Source organism: Rattus rattus, chromosome 2 (assembly GCF_011064425.1).
Source record: "Rattus rattus isolate New Zealand chromosome 2, Rrattus_CSIRO_v1, whole genome shotgun sequence".
Lineage (NCBI taxonomy): Eukaryota > Metazoa > Chordata > Mammalia > Rodentia > Muridae > Rattus > Rattus rattus.
Window position 1 is genome coordinate 56,136,909 of NC_046155.1, and position 20,064 is coordinate 56,156,972.

The following is a 20,064-nucleotide window of genomic DNA, read 5'->3' on the forward strand; positions in this document are numbered from 1 at the left end:
AGTAGGAGGAAGGCTGAGAGCTCACCATCAGGAATGCTAAAGGTCATGGTGACCTTGACAAGACCTGATCTAGTGGAATGATTCATCTGCCTAGACTTGGACATCTACCATGTGGTTACGAAAACACAAACATGAAGGCAACAAACTCTCAGCTACTGCCAGGAGACCTGAGGTTCTTCTAGCAATTGCCCTGGGCTCTATTGAGTTGCAAAAGACGATGTCTTCCTGCATAGGGTTATCTTGCCCTCTTCCAATTCCTCTAGGTTTTTGGCTCCTCAAGATTCTCTTGTCCTCCCAGGCATTCAGTCTCTTTCTCTGTTGAGTTTTTCCTCTCCTGAAATCAACTGGGAGCCTAGTGAAGGATGCTTTTCCAGTCTACAAATGGAAGGCTATAGATACAGGGCTACAGGAAGTGGCTCTTGGACCGTTGAGCCCTCCAACAGTCTCGGGTGTCCTTGAAAGTTCATCTTCCCTTTTCATTCACCCTTTCCTTTGAAATCTCTTGTCTTCACACACCCTGTCACCTCTTTGCAACTTCATCCTTTACTTACAACTTCCTCTGGCCAAGCTCACAGACGGCCTCACTGTTGCTCACCTAGGAAAGTTCTCTCTTCTAACCCCACGCAATGTATACACATTTTCCATATTCTTCTAGAACCTTCCTTCCTCTCTGCTGTTCATCTGCTCTCCTGACTCATAGCACCCTTTCTATTGGCTGATGAATCCTGGAGCTATATCCCTACTAGCCACATTATGCTTGGACTTACATTTATATCTTTGTTCTTTGGAAAGCCTATTGGTGGCCTTTAATTCTATCTTCCCTTCCTCTACCTGTTCCCACTACCCAAAACAAGCTACCCACAACTCTCCTAACTCCCAGGCTGGGCTCCCTCCACAGTCAAGCCTTAGCTACCTCTCTCCCAAGTCCTTTCACTGAACAGTATACCTTCTTCATTGAGGTTTTTTTCTTGTAGTTCCTCTTTAAAAAAATCATTCCCTAGCTGTAATCTGTACTACTTAATCTGTAGACCCCACCACTGTGGTGATACAGCACTCACCATGATCACCACTTTGCTCTACCCTCTCTTATCCTGATAGATTTGTAGCTATCACGCTCCAGTTTTCTTCCTGCCTCTTAGGCAGTTCTTTCTTAGCCTGTTCTTTCCTCTGTGAGACTGCTCCAGTTAACCTACATGTGGTAGATTGAAGGTAGGCCCCCAAATTGAGTGTGGTTCCAACATTCAGGATCTGTGAACACAACATTATCTGGGGGGAAAAATTAAAGGTCTTGGCAGAATTCATTAAATGAAGGATGTCAAAGTGTAATTATCTAGGTCTATTCAGGTGTATCTCCAATGACAACTGCACCTATAAGAAACAGAAACAAAGATAGGCACAGAGGAGAAAGTGAAATGAGGGCAGGGGTCAAAGCAATGCAGCTTCAAAACAGAGGATGTTTACGGCTCACTAGAACATGGAGGAAGAATGGTTGGGTTCTTTCTCCAGAGACTCAGGGTGTGTGCTTATGTTGGCACCTTAATTCTGGGGTCTCGCCTCCAAAACTGAAGTAAATGTCTACCAACCTTACTCAGCTCATTATGGCAAATCTAGGGCTATAACAGAATACTCAAATCAGATTTCCTAACATTCTCTCCCCAACCTCTTCTTCCAGGTCTTCCCACCACAGGTCAGGGTGCTAAAATCCACCAAGATCTTCAGACTGGAAACCATAGCTTCATCTTTAGTTCCTGTTTGTCTATCTCGTTTCAGGTCACAGCCTTTGATTACCCCAAACCTGATCACTCCTCATTGAACCCACCATGACCACAGGGGTCGCCCTTCCTTAAGCGACTTATTTTCCAAATTCTTCTATTCATGAGCTATTGAAGATGAGTCTTGAATTCATAGGACACCTCATTCCAGACCAAAGTCTTCTGGAGACTTCCAAGTCCTAGCACTGCAATGGACAAATGGGCCCTGAGCACCCTGGTCACTGCTCTTGGCCAACTTCACTCCTCACTGTCCTCCACCATGGTCACCCAGACTTGGCCATTCAGGTGGTCTATCTAGTCTTCAAAAATAACACACTCTACCATCTCAGGCAAGATCTTTTATTGCTAACATCGACCCTGTTTTATATTTCCCTTCCCAGAAACTTAGTCATATAACCTAACTTGATCCTCTATGTATTTGTTATCTACTGTATTAAACTTATGTGTTTTTTCTCTGGAGCACTAATTATCTGAAATCACATCAGTCTATCTTTATTTATGGATACTCTATCCTAATAAAATGTAAACTCCACGAGAAAGGTTCAATTTCAACATCAACAACCCAGAATCCATACAATTTCTCGTGTACAGTGGATTTTCGCTGCATGCTGATTGGATGGGTGTATTTTACCTATCTCCTTACAAATACTTGGGGCTGACTAAATTCCTGACTATTTGAGTGTGTTAAACCAATGGATGGATAACTGAGCAATTGAATATATTCTTGATCACCCCAACTGGAAGGAATGTCTCCTTCCTCTGAACTTAAATACAACACCATTTTCTGGTCAACACATTATTCTGTCTTTGAGTACATACATTTCAATATGTCATCTTTTTTATTGGCCATAATTATCTCTTCTACCACGAGGTTAGGATTATCTCTCTTCTTTATTTCTCATGTGACAAATTTAGCCACCTATTATAGGGATTCAGTAGACATTCGGTGACTGATGGAATAAATGAATGAATGAATACATTATTGGATGGCTTTTAAAAACAGGTTTATGAGTTACTTTACATGAGCGATACGGAAATATCCATGTGCCCAAGTCTGTGGAATCCATCCCTTCTCATCCCAGCTTTGCTGTGGCTCTTTTACAAATCCACCACTCTAGGTCTTAAAGAATCTAAACATTTCATTTCTTCCCACTGAGCCGTAAATACAACGGGCGGTTAGTAGCAAAACCCTCACGACACCCCTGGGCCCACTGGAGTCTTTTCTGAGGCCACTAACTCACTTAATTTGGTGTAGTTTAGCACATTACAAGATTGTTCAAGAGTACTATAAATGATGTCAGACACTGTCGGAAATCACTTCAGAAAATCACTGCCAGTGGGCTGGATCAAAGGGCGAACACCTGGCAGCTAGCAGGGTCAGGAAAACAGAATAAATCATGTTTTTCTTCTCTACCTTCTTGAGATTTGCACCTTTCTCCCCAACCACTGCATGTATATTTCTTAAAATTTAGACCACTATAATGCAACTATAAATTATGTATGTGCTTATGGAATGTTCACTCCATGTGGAAGAGAAATTACTCTAGACTCTCTGGTTCTCTTGTGTGATTATCAGGCTATTTGGCTTTTATTTTGTTTATTTTGGTCTTTCATCAAGCTTAGTTTATTTTGTGTAATCTTAAAACATAAATGAAGATGCTTATCTTTCTCTGAATAAATCAAATGGGAATCATAAGGGATGACTTTCTTTAACTGTGATATCTTCTATTATCTTTGCAAAGCAGTGTGGTAGTGTCCTGCAACTGTTTTAAATACCCCCCTCAGAAGAAACAAAGATCTCATAGCTGATACTTTTGCATCTTTATTGTTATTTCTATCTGAAGGCAACACATGCAAAAAAAAAAATCACATTGGGAGGACAGTTCTTAGGGGAACGATCTTAGCCAAAGGCGCCAATTTTCATCTAGGTATGTAAAGAAGTTGGTTACTAGTTGGTATTAGCTGAACTTCATGGGCAGGCAAATGTGGTCAAAAGAATTTTGTTCTGGACCATCAGGTCTGAACTTGCAAACAGTTTAGACCTGTCCCCAGCATGTGGCAGAATTTGGGAGAGAGAAAAACAGGAATAGGAGATGAGAGCCTGTAGCACCCAGGGTTTCTTAGAGTCCCGTGGTCCTGTGAGAAAGGAGAGGTGGGGAAAATTAAGATGGTTTCCAACCTTTTAAGAAACAGATAGCTTGAACATGGTTTATCTGAAGTGTTGTGAAGTTGATATGCTATGGTGTTAATGCTTCAAGGCCTCAGAGTTCAAAAGGGATGGTTTGTTTGAAATTGTGGTACTAAAATGTGTTTCCATTTAGGATTTTACAAAACAAATGCTTTGGAGATTCCAAAGCAGGGACAGACAGCCTAGATGGGAAAGATTCAGAGACAGGGACAGACAGCATTGACTGGAAGGCCTTTCAAGGTTTATTTCAATACCCAATTCCTAGGAACCAAGGCAATGTGGTCTGCAAGCTGCTTTCAACTCAACATCCTTGAATACAACATTAACAAATGTCCAGGAGGGTTATTTTTTCTTCTCAAAAATGAACCTGTTTCATCCTGGGGACACTCTTTTTTAAGGCCACTTACCTCCTTGAAGCTTTAGTGTCTAGATGAAAACACACTATAGGACATACTTTGGGACCTATCATTCAAAACACATAGGACAACAGAATCAATGAACTGGATGAAATGTCTTTATTTGAAGCTTTAAGATTCCTTTTGAATACACTTACAAAAACATAAAAATGGGCATATTAGTGGATCACCATGCAATACAGAAACATGTTGTACATCAGGTTCAGCATCAGACTCAAATAATATCACACCTTTGAGGTGATCCCACTCAGACACCTTGCCTCGAGCTTTGTGAAATATTCTGTGGTCAGTGGTTGTTCATATAACAGTCACCCTCTTGTATGACAGTAAAACTCACATGTGTCTCTTAGCAGGTGTGATGCTCTCAAGGTAATGTTTCCTACTTCATCTGAAAAGACAGGTGGTTCCTTCAACTCACTTCTCCATGTCCTGGTGACCTCAACCCTTAAAATTATTTCATGTTCTAGAGTATATGTGTTCCCGAATGCTAGCTGTGCAGGTACACATGCTAGTGATATCTGCCTGTGTATGCTAGGAATATCTGTACCTGTGTGTGAATGTCAGGTGTGTGTGTGTGTGTGTGTGTGTGTGTGTGTGTGTGTGTGAGCACGTGCTCTCGTATGTCCCTTCCTATTCATGAAGGATTGACTTCAGGGCACTTAGTATGCCATGAAAACCAAAACACAAAACCCAAGGATAATCAAGAGCCTATATAAAAATGACGGTATTTGCATATAGCAATTCTCCTTTACACTTGTATCGTATAGCCCTATCTTTTTAGCAGAACAGCCACCATCTTCATAATTCCAGCTGTATCTGCTTGCAGAAGATCCTCGCAGCTGGGCTTCCTGACTGGTGACACTCTATCAGATAAACAGCATACTTATATTACCTAATACAGTGTCACTGGTATGGAAATGGTTGCTAAGCTGAGTCATTAGGGAATAATGACAAGAAAAGAAAACTGGCCCATATTCTGGACAGTCACATTTTCCCAAAAATATTTTAATCCATATTTGGTTGACCTCCTTGGATTCAAGGGTAAAGGTGTCAACTCTATATTTTAAAGATACACTTATTTTTCTGGTCACTGTGACAAAACACCTGAAAAGAAACAAGTTAAAGGAGGGTTTGGGGGCTTCCAGAGGATGCTGGCTATTTTGGCAGAAGGTTTGACGGTGACTTCACACTGGCAGGGAGGACCAAAGTAGTGTCTTTCACCAGAGCTGGAAGCCACATAAATAGACAGAGAAAAAGTAGATTGGGGTATAATCTTTGAGCTAGCCCCCTAAGAGATTCACTTCTTCTATCTAGGTCCATCTCCCAGATCCTCTATAACCCCACCCCCACAAACAGTGTCACCAGCTGGGGAACAAGTGTAAAACACAGGACCCATAGGGGCCTTTTACATCCAAATTATAACATATATTTATTAATCAACAATAACAATATGTGGATATAAAATTTAGTTTGATTTTATTGAATTTACACAAAACAGTGTTCTAAAACACAAACATACACACACATGTATATATAACATATAGTACTTCTACCTAAAATAAGCAAAGCACTATTTTTATTGAAAAAAGTCATACAACATATTCTTACAACTGTTTCCCCTCCTCTACCTCCTCCCAGATCCTTCCTACCTCCCCACCCAAGTTCATGCCCTTTCTTTCTCCCTCTCTTTAGAAAACAGACATACACAACCCATGAAAAACATAAAATCAAACAACGTAACATACAAGCAAAAGACCAGCAAGACAAAAACATGCTCAAACAAAGCAGTATGAGACAAAAAAACAAAACAAAAACAAAAAAGTCAACACAAATAGCAGTGAGTTTGTTCTGTGTAGTCCATCTATTGCTGGGCTGTAGTTGATAAACCCAATAAGATTTCATTGGAGATATAGTTATTTCCCTGCAGAATTATTTTAGAAGAAGTGCTAGAGGCCCAGCATTATAGGCAGCACAGCTTACTTGCCCAGCAACAATTCTAACAGAAGCTGCCTTCTTGTCCTGGCCCCTCTGTCCTCCTCTCTGCTCCCCTCTGCACTGATCCATTCTTGTGTTTCTTCCTATAAACACGTTTTTCCTTCTCCAATCTCCCATCTCCACCCAACCCACAGACATTGCATATAATTTTTAATAAAGATACATGGACTAGAGAGATGACTCAAGGATAAAGAGTACGTGGATGCTTTTTCAGAGAACCCGAGTTCAGTTACCAGAACCCACGTGCAGTGGCTTACTGTAACTCAAGCTCTAGGGGATCTGGCCTCCACAGGCACTCTCTTGTATTCTTTCTCTCTTCCCCTGAAATAAGTCTTAAAACATAAAACAAAAAATAACAACAACAACAAAACAAAGGACCAACAAAGCTCGATACCTTACAGCTGTAATCCCAGCATGCAAGAGAGGTTAGATGATAGATACAGAGCTCAAGGGCATCTAGACTACACATAGAGTACTGACATAGTAAGTCCTTACTTCAAGAACCGTACCAGGTCCGGTATGATGGGGCACACTTTTAATCTCTAGCAATAGGAAGACAAGCATGTGAATCTTGTGAATGGAAGCCCACTGTGTTCTACATAGGAAGCTCCATGCAAGCCAAGGCTGCTAGCATTTCCTCTAAGGTCCACCAAACAGTTACCTAGCAATGGCCAGGTATGAGCCAGAAGCCAGGCGTATAAGGACTGTTCAGACTCCCTCCCCAGTCCTCCCTTTCTCCTTCTCTCCCTCTCCATCTTCTCCCTTTCTCCACCTATTTCCTCTCACAACAAAGGCAACATAGTAAGACCCTATCTCCAAGACACAATGAAACAAAACAACATAAAAATCAATAATAATGCAACTATAGCAGGGTCACATATCCAAGGGACAGCAAACAACTGATAAAATTTTTTTTTTCACACTGGTGAAAGTAGTCACCTCGACTGCTCATCTTCCTCTTGGAAATTTCACGGTAACAACTGGGGTTTACCCAAATCCCAGAGGCATGAAATCCTATTTCAAAATGAATTGAGGCAAAATTTTTATCTTACTGTGACAAAACACTATCCATTTTAGGTAACTCCAGTGCATAGAAAACTGTTGCTGCATTTAGATGCTAATGAGGAATAATTAAAATTGTGTATCACCATGTCCTTTCGTTAAGAAAATTCTTCTTAAATATCAGCTGCATCATAAAGTATATACTTTCATTTGTTTGTGTTTTAATGTTTTTAAAATGAAGAATGGAGTTTTAAGGTGTTTCAAAGCTGAGTGAAGTGGAAATTTCTGGTTTCTTTGGAGACTCAGTTGTGTCATGTGATATTTTTCTGGAAACTGTCTTACTTGAGGGTGTTTTGCTGAAGCAGACACATGGGAGGCAGAGCCTCGAGGTTTCTTCTGGATTGAGCTGCCATTGCTGATTCATGAATGGTGTTTGGGAGTGGATTGAGCTCCTGCTGCTGATTCGTGTGAACTGAACTGCTGATATCCTGACAATGAAGATTGGGACTGTCCCAAAAAACTATTTCTAAACAGGTCACATCCACCTCTGCTCTATTAACCATTTTCCACCACTACCTATTGTGGGTGGTGGACTAGAAGGGAAGGTAAAGCATTTAAGAACCCTTATTAAAGTAGCCTTTGAAAAATCTAAGTCTACAGCTCCAGAAATGCTAAAGTTGTAAGAACTAAATACTTTCAAACATATTGTTTTCTACTCAGCTAGCTTACCAATGTTTCGGTTTTGAAAAAAAAATAAAAATAAAGGTTGCAGCAGGATGACAGCTCCTTTGGATATAAACCCCAAATAAAATATTTTGCTTATGAAGTTTTCAATCTAGACAACTGACCCACTCATTGCACTTCTCAAGTTGGTAAAAAAAATTAGAAAAGAGGGTATGAAACCCCCTTTAGCCATAAAACTTTACAATTCTGACATCCTAGGTTTTCCAAAGCAACAAAATATTACACATTAGTATAAAGAAGCAGTTGAGATTCTGAGAAAACTATGTGTTCTTTGTTTGTTTAATTATAGCTTTTATACAAAGTATTTGAGTGTTCACAATTTTCCTATCTTAAAATGGATTCAAAGTCCAGTGACCCTCCCAACTAAGTTTTTACTTTTAATCCTGTACAAAGTGTCATGCTATGAGGACAAGTTTAGCCATCTCCCGTGTCCTTCTCTGTGCTTGACTGAGTCAACGGAAGCAATGTGGCTGCAGCTACTCAAACTGTAACAAGTGTGACTCTTCCTGATTTGACACAAGGCTTTAATGTTGCTACACTGTTGTACATGTTCTTTAACTAAAACATTAAAATCTAGCTTAAATAAAAGATTAGACTTTGCGTCTCTGAGTCTTTTGTTTGCATGTTTGTTTCATTTCTGTTACTGTGATAATTATCCAGACAAAAGAAACTTAAAGGGGGAGGCGTTATCATGGCTCACTGTTGCAAGTTACAGTCCATCACTGCCAAGAAGTAACTTTGTCACATGCAGAGTCAAGAACAGAGACAGAGAGGGAATATGTGCATGCTAGTCACTTCACCTTTTAGAGAATATAACCTAGGACTCAACCCCTGGGATGATACCACCTACTTGTAGGCTGGGTTTCCCCACATCACTTAATTAAGATAGCCTACCACAGATACAGCTGCAGGTCTACTTGATCTAGACAATCCTTCATTAAGATTCTCTTGCCAGGTGACTCTAGCTAACTATTGCTTAAGACAGAGGTTTGTCCTAAACAAAGTGAAAGATGAAACTGTCCATTTTGTGTGAGAAAGGGCAGATTATTTGACTGTCTCCTTGGGTAGGATGGAGTAGATACTGGCTATGAGGAAACTCATGAGAATTAATTACGGCCCAAGCTTCACAGGTTCACTTTTGAGATTATTTTAAAAAGAGATTAAGTATACTGTTATTCTATTTATTTTATTAAGCAATATTTTTAGAACACAATTTGAAGTATGCTACAGGAAGTCAGACTTTACCATCCCTTTTCTCCTCCTCCTCCTCCTCCTCCTCCTCCTCCTCCTCCTCCTCCTCCTCCTCCACTCCCTCTTTCTTCTGTTTTGAGACAGAATATCATGTAGCCTAGGCTTGACTCAATCTCTCTATATAGCCAAGGCTGGTCTTGGATTTTGAATCTTCCTGCCCCTACCTCCTAAGCTCACACCACCATACTCTTGTCTCCATTTTGTCTTTGGTTCTTAATCACACATTCTGACGTTTTGAGAAATAAAAGCAACTGGGCAGTGGCTTCATCGTTGGCTTCTGGACAGAGGTGTTTTTGGGATCGATCACCACAGTCTGAGCTTGTATGAGATGAAAGTAAATTGATTCTTAGTGACTGAACAGTCACTGCCACTGTCCCACATCTAACAGACATAAATGTGTCAAACAAACAGATAAAAGAAATAAGTATATTTATGAATCTGTATCCTCAAGATGCCTTCAGGGTATCCCCAGGAATTGATGATGAACAGTATACATTTTTGTCTTCTTTCAAGTATTTTCTGATCCATTCTTTAAACTAGCAAACAGAAAACTAGTGAAGATAAGGTAAACACATGAAGCACCCTCATCCCATCCTCCAAGCTACCAACTTTCTGTTAGGTCTCAAATTCCATCCCATTCCAGGTATCTATTCTAGGTATAATGAATGAATGAAGGACAAAACAGAATTAATGAATTAATGAATGAATAAGTGAACAAACAAGATTGGAAAAGGCCATCTGGTTTATCTTCCTTTTGTGGATTTCATGAGATCTCAACAATATGGCAACCTGTACAAGACCCACATGATGACAATATTAGTTGACATGCCAATGTAAATAGAAGAAAGCTCACAAGGCACTACCAGGTGAAGAACTAAAGGCAATCAATGGCTGCCCAGAGAGGGAGAAAACGTCTTCTCCAAGGATGAGCCCCTGATAGGTTACCTATCACAAGTGATCACCCCTAACACATGTACATAAGAACAATACTAAATACATTCAGTAGGTTGCTGTGTGTTTCTAGTATAGGTGAAAAATTAGACTATGTGTCTTTGAGAGTTCTTTTTTAGGTTTATTTCTGTTGCTGTGAGAAAATATCCTACACACAAAGATAGTTCTGCACATACACACACACACACCCATACACTCACACAATACTCATACACACTCATACACTCACTCATACACACATACGCACATCACAAACATATACACACACACACTCACATATACACATATTCACACTCATACTCTTACAAACACACTCGTATATACACTCACATACACTCATATATACATACCTATGCACATCCATATCCACACACATTTATACATACACACCCATACACACTCATGCACACACTCACCTATACACATTATACACTCACACATGCTCATACACACATACACTCACATATACACAGAGACACACACTCACACATACACATCACACACACACCCTCATACACATGTACACACACATACAGACATACACTCACACTTATACACACTCATGCACACACACACACACTCACACATACACTCATACACACTCATGCACACTCATACATACAAATATCACACATACACACACACACATACTCACACACAGATAATAATGAATGGGGGAAAGGTCAGTAAATTGAGACAGGGCAGGGGGACATGGAAGAAATTAAAGAGGGAGAAGGGGAGAGGAAATGATAGAACTACGGTTCTCATACAAAATTCTCAAAAAGCTTTACATGAAAAAGGACGACAGTGATCACCTGTATATATATATATATATATATATATATATATATATATATATATATACACACACACACACACACACACACACACACACACACATATATATGCATCCCCACAAAGAAGTTATTTGGTGTCCTAAGGACTATCATAAGTACTGAGAGAGCTGATGTGTTCTGGCTTCATCTGGGAGATGAGAAAATTGAACTGCAGAAGATGTGAGTAACCTGCCCGGCATTATGCCCTCAGTCAGGTGGCGCCAGAATGGACAGGAGCAGGTCTCCAACTGCACACTACTGAGGACTCTGCCATCCTGTTGTGACACAGTGCTCCAGTGCTCCCTAACTCACTTAGCTGCACTGCGCCTACCGATATCTCTAGAGCACAGTGCAGCAAACGTAGAAGCGCATCACCTCCTTGGTCCTTCCGGTCAAGTGCATGACCTTGTAAGTAGGGAGCGCGTGAGTTGTCAGTCTCTGCGTGTCCTATAACTTAACCTATCAAATGACAAAAGGAAGCAAGATCCTCTCTGCCTCTCTAACCAACGTTAAAAACCACCATCTGGATTTAACTGGACCTATTATAAAATCTAACGTAGGATGCTGCTTTATTTTGTATGTCTGTGGGTGACCTCTAGTAGCAACTGTCCTGCCTGCTTATCTTTCCTCCCTCCCTCCCTCCCTCCTCCCTCCCTCCCTCCCTCCCTCCCTCCTCCCTCCCTCCCTCCATCCTTCTTTTCTTCCTCCTTTCTCCCTGCTTCCTTGCCTCCCTTCCCCTCCTCCTCCCTTCCTTGTTCCTTACCTCCCTACTTTTCTCATACTTTCTTTTCTTCTTGAGGCAGGGTCTCATAGAGACTAGGCTGGCCTCAGACTCACTATGTATACCTGTAAATCCCAAGGTGACCTAAAATTTCTGATCCTACTGCCTATACCTCCCAAAGGCTGTACACCATGATGGCTATTTTAGGTGGCACTGGGGATTCAATCCAGGGCTTTGTGCATGCTTGGCAAGTCCTGTACCAACTGAGGTGCACCCCCAGCCTCACATGTGAGAGAGCAAAGAAGACAAGCTTGTTCCTCTGTGGGGCACCCACTTAGTCTCAGCCTGTCCTGCAGAGCAGGGAGCTCAGATAATCTTCAACTGCACTGAAGTGAGTTTCCACGTCCACCCATCAAGAACAAATTTAAAGTGTAAAAGGATGGTAGTGAGGTGGCCCAGGGGTAGAAAAAGAGTCATTGTCACATATTGTCAAGAGCATCAGCTGAGCGAAGACCCCTGGAGCATTCTGGTGGCTTTGGTTTAACTTTACTGCTAGACAGTGCTGAGTGAGGCATGGGTTCCATATAAACTCACAGAAAGAAGGCCTGCCGAGCTGGGGCTGTCTGGGGTTTCTTTGGTGGATGTCTTATTAAAATTCTGATTATTGTGAGTCTGTGAATCAGAGAGTAACAGAATCCAGAAACACGCAACCCTGCTTTGTAATTCCCAGCATGTGAACCACACTGCCAAGTCTGCCCTTCTGGAGGCAGAGAGCAAAGCGGACTTCATGATTTCAGTTCTGAGCTCTAACGTTTACTGAATGTAAGTTTTAATGTTATAGATTAACACAGCTTCCAGACAAAGGAAGTGGTCCACGTTCGTGACTCTAAGGCATCACCCAGGTATCCATTCTCACAGTCTCTCAGAGTTGCGGATACAACATGAGGTAGAACAACTGAACACAGAATAGAATCCCGAGTGGGCCAATGGATGGCTTGAATTAATAAACTCGTAGGGCAATTATTCCTTAAAACCATGAATTCACAACTACAAAGCTTATTTTTGCTTTGCTATTATTAATACAATAAGAGGTTTGACTTTGACCCTGGGATCGTAAACGTGGAAAACATTAACAGCATTATATTGACATGTCGGAGCCTCTCTCGTTTCGGCATTGAACTGAAGCTTCTGATAAGTATAGAAGAGTCCCTGTGGCACCAAGTAAAACTAAACAATTCCTGTGGACTGAGATCAAGGAAGCCCAGAGGGCTCAAAGTTTCCAGCTCTTCAATAAAAGAAAGTCGGTCGGAGACCACTGGCAGTCATTCGTGTTTCAAAACTACAATTTAAGAAATCACTCCTTTTAAAAATAAATGCTAATCTCTGAGAAAGCTCTGTCCTTTGTAATAAGTTACATGGTAAAGGTCTCGAAAACATCTCAGATTCATGCCGATAAAAATGTCTTCATGTTATTGATTTGGTCTTTTTTGCTGAAACCCCTGCGGGTTTAAACTGTCTGAGGATGAATTAGGAGGCCACGGTTGCTTCAGTATGATGTAGCATGTCCATTACAACAACAGCAAATATGTCCTAGAATATAATATTGTTTTCTTAAAACCTCATACATAGGATTAGGTTTGGACAACACAAAATAAAACAAGATGTTTTGTCTGGGGATCATCAATCAGCTTCCTCCATTGGGAAGCAAGCTGCAATCGGTTGTAACCTGTGACTTTTGCCGGCTACTTTTGAGGTGCGCAAAAGAAAAAAATGAGTATGGGACGCCGGGTTGCAAGCAAAGCCACAATCACAAGAACAATAAGCCAGTGGCCATAAATACTACAAAGACAAGAGTGGAAGAAGACAGGCTAGAGGCCGTTCTTACTGGTCATCTGGTCACAGTAGTCTAAGCACACATTCAAAATCTCCTTCCCTGTGTGGAGGTGACTCTGAGTGCCCATCAATACTTCAGCAGGAAACTCAGTGGTTCTCCCGGCTTTTCGCTCAAAGCCCTGATTTGGTCAAGCTTGCAGGATGAACTACATCCCCAAAGATCGCTTTTTTTTTTTTTTTTGGTCAGAGAAATACAATACAATGAAGAACCACTGTGAGTCATTTAGGTCTAGTGAAAGGATATGTGGTGATTGGACTGTCAAGCTTGCAGTACCACCTGTAGGTCACTATCCAGTGTCCTTCCCGGTAGCCTTCGTACCAAAACACTGCTTCTCCTTTTGGTTTTGGTTTAGACATTTGGAATTCTGTTTCCGTAAGGAGAGCCTTAAACTCCAGGGTTGGCTGTAGCGTCAAAACTGGAAAAGGATTATTGTCTCTCAGATCTACCACCTTTATGTCTTTATGCCCTGCTCTCGAATCTTCTCAGTCTTGGGATAGCACATGCTAATTGTTTTTAATAAGGTTTTGGTTAATGTTTGGTTTTACATTTAAATACCTTTTAAACACCTCTGTTCATAGATTTAGACTATTCTGTGTTTGTTTTTAAGTTCTTTAGCTAACTGGATTATAAAAATCCCAGTATATACTTACATAGCTTTTGGTATATTTAGTGAACTTAAAACCACAGTGAAGTTATTTAAAATGGCCCAAGGTTCTACAAGTTTGAGAGCATTGCATATTTAAAACCTGAAGTTTATGTGAGACGACAAGCCTTCCCAAACAGAAGACTGTCATGGATGAAGGAGTTATCTTAATACCTTAAAATAAATCTTTCTCAGGCCTCAAATAATAGTACTAAAATTGTAATTATCATGATGATTTCATAATTAAGTCTCCTCAGAGCCGAGTCTTACCCATAGAGAAGAAAATCTATTGCCATCCCGGTTGCTTTAGTCGTTTGTGCCGAGAGATTTTGGACGTGATGACGCTATCAAAATTGCTAGGTGTCTCCTTGAGCCTTGTTCTGTGGCTGAAATTTCCTGGGCTTCTAAACCCGAAACTGAGAGTAATTCATTGATCATCAGGGATCTATGGAGACACTAGAACCACTTGTGAATGCAAAATGGTACAGCTGCTGCGAAAAACAGTATGTTAATTAAAAATGTAAAAGTAGAATTATTGTTGAATTAAGGGATTTCACTTCTGGATAGATACTCAAAAGAACAGAAGGCAGGACCTCAAAGAAGTCTCCGCTCCTCCATGTTCAGAGGAACATTATTCCCAGTAGCTAGAAGGTGCGAGGAAGCCCAATTGCCTATCGATGAATGAATGGGGACACAAAATGTAGAACTCTCTTCACCTTAGTGATGATGAAGGAATTCTAGCACATGTTACAGTGAGAGTGAAGGGTGAAGACTGAATAAATCAGTCATACGTACACTGAAAAATAAATACTGTAAAACCCACTTAAAATGTCCAAATCCATAGGGCATAAAATAAAGTGGAAGTTTCCAGAAGCTGCAAAATACAGAAATACTTCATCAGTACAGAGCTTTAAATGGGCAGTATTTATTTTACCACAGCTAAAAGAATTAAAAACAAGAGGAGTGTAGACATCCCGAGGCCACAGGACCGACTGTCACCTCTATACACTTTGGCCCACATCCCTGGTCCAACGGGAAACTGCACAGTGCCTCTGGGTGGAGAGATACAAGAACAGACAGCCCCCAGTACCCACGGTTCTGGTCTGCGCCCAGAACCGAATTGATCCGGCCAAACAGCTCCATGCATCCAAATCCCGTGGGGGAGAGAGCTGGAATCTCAGATGTGTGGATACTCCTGAGAAGTCAGAGGAGAATACCCTCTGCCCACAGTCCAGACCCAAGACGGAATCGCATGGTGACAACTGTGCCCACTGGGTGCAAGGACCTACCCTTTGATTCCTGCCCATGCCTAGAGCTGGAAGACAGTCTCCAGGAGTGCCACCACAGATGAGAGAAGAACACCTGTTCTCAGGAAAGGCTGAAAGAAAACAGGAAAACAGTTCTCCAGCAGTGCTGACACAGAGGCCTATAGCAGGGCCAAGTCACTCCCAGAAACAGCAAGAGAAGCAAACACCAGAGACAACCCAATGGCTAGAGGCAAGCGCAGGAACCTAAGCAACAGAAACCAAGACTACTTGGCATCATCAGAGGCCAGTTCTCCCATCAAAGAAAATACTGGATATCCAAACACACCAGAAAAGTAAGATCTAGATTTGAAATCACACTTTTGATAATGATGGAGGACTTTAAGAAAGACATAAAGAACTCCCTTAGAGAAATGCAGGAAAGCACAAGTAAACAAGTAAAAGCCCTTAGAGAGGAAACACAAAAATCACTGAAAGAATTACAGGAAAACACAACCAAACAGGTGAAGGAATTGAAAATGGAAATAGAAACAATAAAGAAAGCACAAAGGGAGACAACCCTGGATATAGAAAACCAAAGGAAGACACAAGGAGCCGTAGACACAAGCATCAACAACAGAATACAAGAGATAGAAAAGAGAATCTCAGGGGCAGAAGATACCACAGAAAACATTGATACAACAGTCAAAGATAATGTAAAACGCAAAAAGCTCCTACCCAAAACATACAGGAAATCCAGGACACAATGAGATCAAACCTAAGGATAACAGGTATAGAAGAAAGTGAAGACTCCCAACTTAAGGGGCCAGTAAATATATTCAACAAAATTATAGAAGAAAACTTCCATAACTTAAAGAAAGAGATGCCCATAAACATACAAGAAGCCTACAGAACTCCAAATAGATTGGATCAGAAGAGAAATAATAATATAATAATAAACATAATAGTTAAAACAGCAAATGCACAAAACAAAGAAAGAATATTAAAAGCAGAAAGGGAAAAAGGTCAAGTGACATATAAAGGCAGACCTATCAGGATTACACCAGACTTTTCGCCAGAGACTATGAAAGCCAGAAGATCCTGGACAGATCCCTAAGAGGACACAAATGCCAGCCCAAGTTACTGTATCCAGTAAAACTTTCAATTAACGTAGATGGAGAAACCAAGATATTTTGTGACAAAACCAAATTTATGCAATATCTTTTTACAAATCCAGCCCTACAAAGGATAATAGAAAACCCCAACACAAAGAAAGAAACTACACCATACAGAAAGCAAGAATATAATTTTTTTTGCAGTGAAACCAAAAGAAAGACAAACATAATTCCACCTCTAACAACGAAAATAACAGGAAGCGAAAATCACGATTCCTTAATATCTTTCAACATCAATGGAATCAATTCCCCATCAAAAAGACATAGACTAACAGACTGGATACGTAAAGAGGATCCAGCATTTTGCTGCATGCAGGAAAAACACCTCAGAGACAAAGACAGACACTACCTCAGAGTAAATGGATAGAAAACAATTTTCCAAGCAAATGGCCTGAAGAAACAAGCTGGAGTTGGCATTCTAATATCAAATAAAATTGACTTTCAACAAAGAGTCATTAAAAAAGATAAAGAAGGACACTTCACATTCATCAAAGGAAAAATCCATCAAGATGAACTTTCAAACCTAAATATCTATGCTCCAAATGTAAGGACACCTACATTCATAAAAGAAACTTTACTAAAGCTCAAAGCACACATTGCACCTCACACGAGAATAGTAGGAGATTTCAACACCCCACTCTCATCACTGGAGAGATCATGGAAACAGAAATCAAACAGAGACATAGAGAAACTAACAGAAGTTATGAACCAATTGGATTTAACAGATATTTATAGAACATTCCATCCTAAAACAAAAGGATATAACTTCTTCTCAGCACCTCATGGAACCTTCTCCAAAATTGACCATATAATTGGTCACAAAACAGGCCTGAACAGATACAGGAAGATAGAAATAATCCCATGGATCCTATCGGATCACCACACACTAAGACTGGTATTCAATAACAACAATAATGACAGACAGCTCACATATACATGGAAGTTAAACAATGCTCTACTCAATAACAACTTGGTCAAGGAAGAAATAAAGAAAGAAATTAAAGATGTCTTAGAATTTAATGAAAATGAAGATACAACATTCCTAAACTTATGGGACACAATGAAAGCATTACTAAGAGGAAAACTCATAGCTCTGAGATACTGCAAAAAGAAACAGGAGAAAGTATATGTCAGCAGCTTGACAGCACACCTTAAAACTCTAGAACAAAAAGAAATAAAGAAAGTCAAGAGGAGTAGAAGGCAGGAAATAATCAAACTCAGAGCTGAAATCAATCAAGTAGAAACTAAAAGTACTATACAAAGAATCAACAAAAGCAGAAGCTGGTTCTTTGAGAAAATCAAGAAGATAGATAAACCCTTAGCCAGACTAACCAGAGGTCACAGAGAATGTATCCAAATTAAAAAAATCAGAAATGAAAAGGGAGACATAACAACAGAATCTAAAGAAATAAAAAAAAATCATCATATCTTACTACAAAAACCTATATTCAACAAAACTGGAAAATCTGGAGGAAATGGACAATTTTCTAGACAGATATCAGGTACCAAAATTAAATCAGGAACAAGTAAACCATCTAAACAACCCAATAACTCCTAAAGAAATAGAAGCAGTCATTAAAAGTCTCCCAACCAAAAAGAGCCCAGGACCAGATGGGTTTAGTGCAGAATTCTACCAGACCTTCATAGAAGACCTCATACCAATACTATCTAAACTATTCCACAAAATTGAAACAGACAGAGCACTACCAAATTCCTTCTATGAAGCCACAATTACACATATGCCAAAACCACACAAAGACCCAACAAAGAAAGAGAACTTCAGACCAATTTCCCTTATGAATATTGATGGAGAAATACTCAATAAAATTCTGGCAAACTGAATCCAAGAACACATCAAAACAATCATCCACCATGATCAAGTAGGCTTCATCCCAGGGATGCAGGGATGGTTTAATATATGAAAATCCATCAATGTAATCCACTATATAAACAAACTCAAAGATAAGAACCACATGGTCATTTCACTAGATGCTGAGAAAGCATTTGACAAAATTCAACACTCCTTCATAAAAGTCCTGGAAAGATCAGGAATTCAAGGCCCATATCTAAACATAGTAAAAGCCATATACAGAATACCAGTAGCTAACATTAAACTAAATGGAGAGAAACTTGAAGCAATCCCACTAAAATCAGGGACTAGACAAGGCTGTCCACTCTCTCCCTACTTTTTCAATATAGTACTCAAAGTCCTAGCCAGAACAATCGGACAGTGAACGGATGTCAAAGGGATACAAATTGGAAGGGAAGAAATCACAATATCACCATTTGCAGATGATATGATAGTATACTTAAGCGACCCCAAAAATTCCACCAGAGAACTACTTAACCTTCTAAACACCTTCAGCAAAGTGGCTGGGTATAAAATTAACTCACATAAATCAGTAGCCTTCCTCTACACAAAAGAGAAACAAGCTGAGAAAAAAATTAGGGAAACGACACCCTTCATAAGGGAAATGCAAATCAAAACAACCCTGAGATTTCACCTCACACCAGTGAGAATGGCTAAGATCAAAAACTGAGGTGACAGCAAATGCTGGCGAGGATGTGGATAAAAAGGAACACTCCTCCATTGTTGGTGGGATTGCAGACTGGTACAACCATTCTGGAACTCAGTCTGGAGGTTCCTCAGAAAATTGGACATTGAACTACCTGAGGACCCAGCTAGACCTCTCTTGGGCATATACCCAAAAGATGTCCCAACATATAACAAAGACACATGTTCCACTATGTTCATAGCAGCCTTATTTGTAATAGTTAGAAACTGGAACGAACCCAGATGCCCTTCAACAGAGGAATGGATACAGAAAATGTGGTACATCTACACAATGGAGTACTACTCAGCTATCAAAAACAATGACTTCATGAAATTCATAAGCAAATGGAATGAACTAGAAAATATCATCCTGAGGTGGTAACTCAATCACAGAAAAACACACTTGGTATGCACTCATTGATAAGTGGCTATTAGCCCAAATGCTCAAATTACCCTAGATGCACCGAACACATGAAACTCAAGAAGGATGACCAAAATGCGAATGCTTCACTCCTTCTTTAAAAGGGGAACAAGAATACCCTTGGGAGGGAATAGGGAGGCAAAGTTCAGAACACAGGCAGAAGGAACACCCATTCACAGCCTGCCCCACATGTGGCCCATACATATACAGCCACCAAACTAGATAAGATGGATGAAGCAAAGAAGTGCAGGCTGACA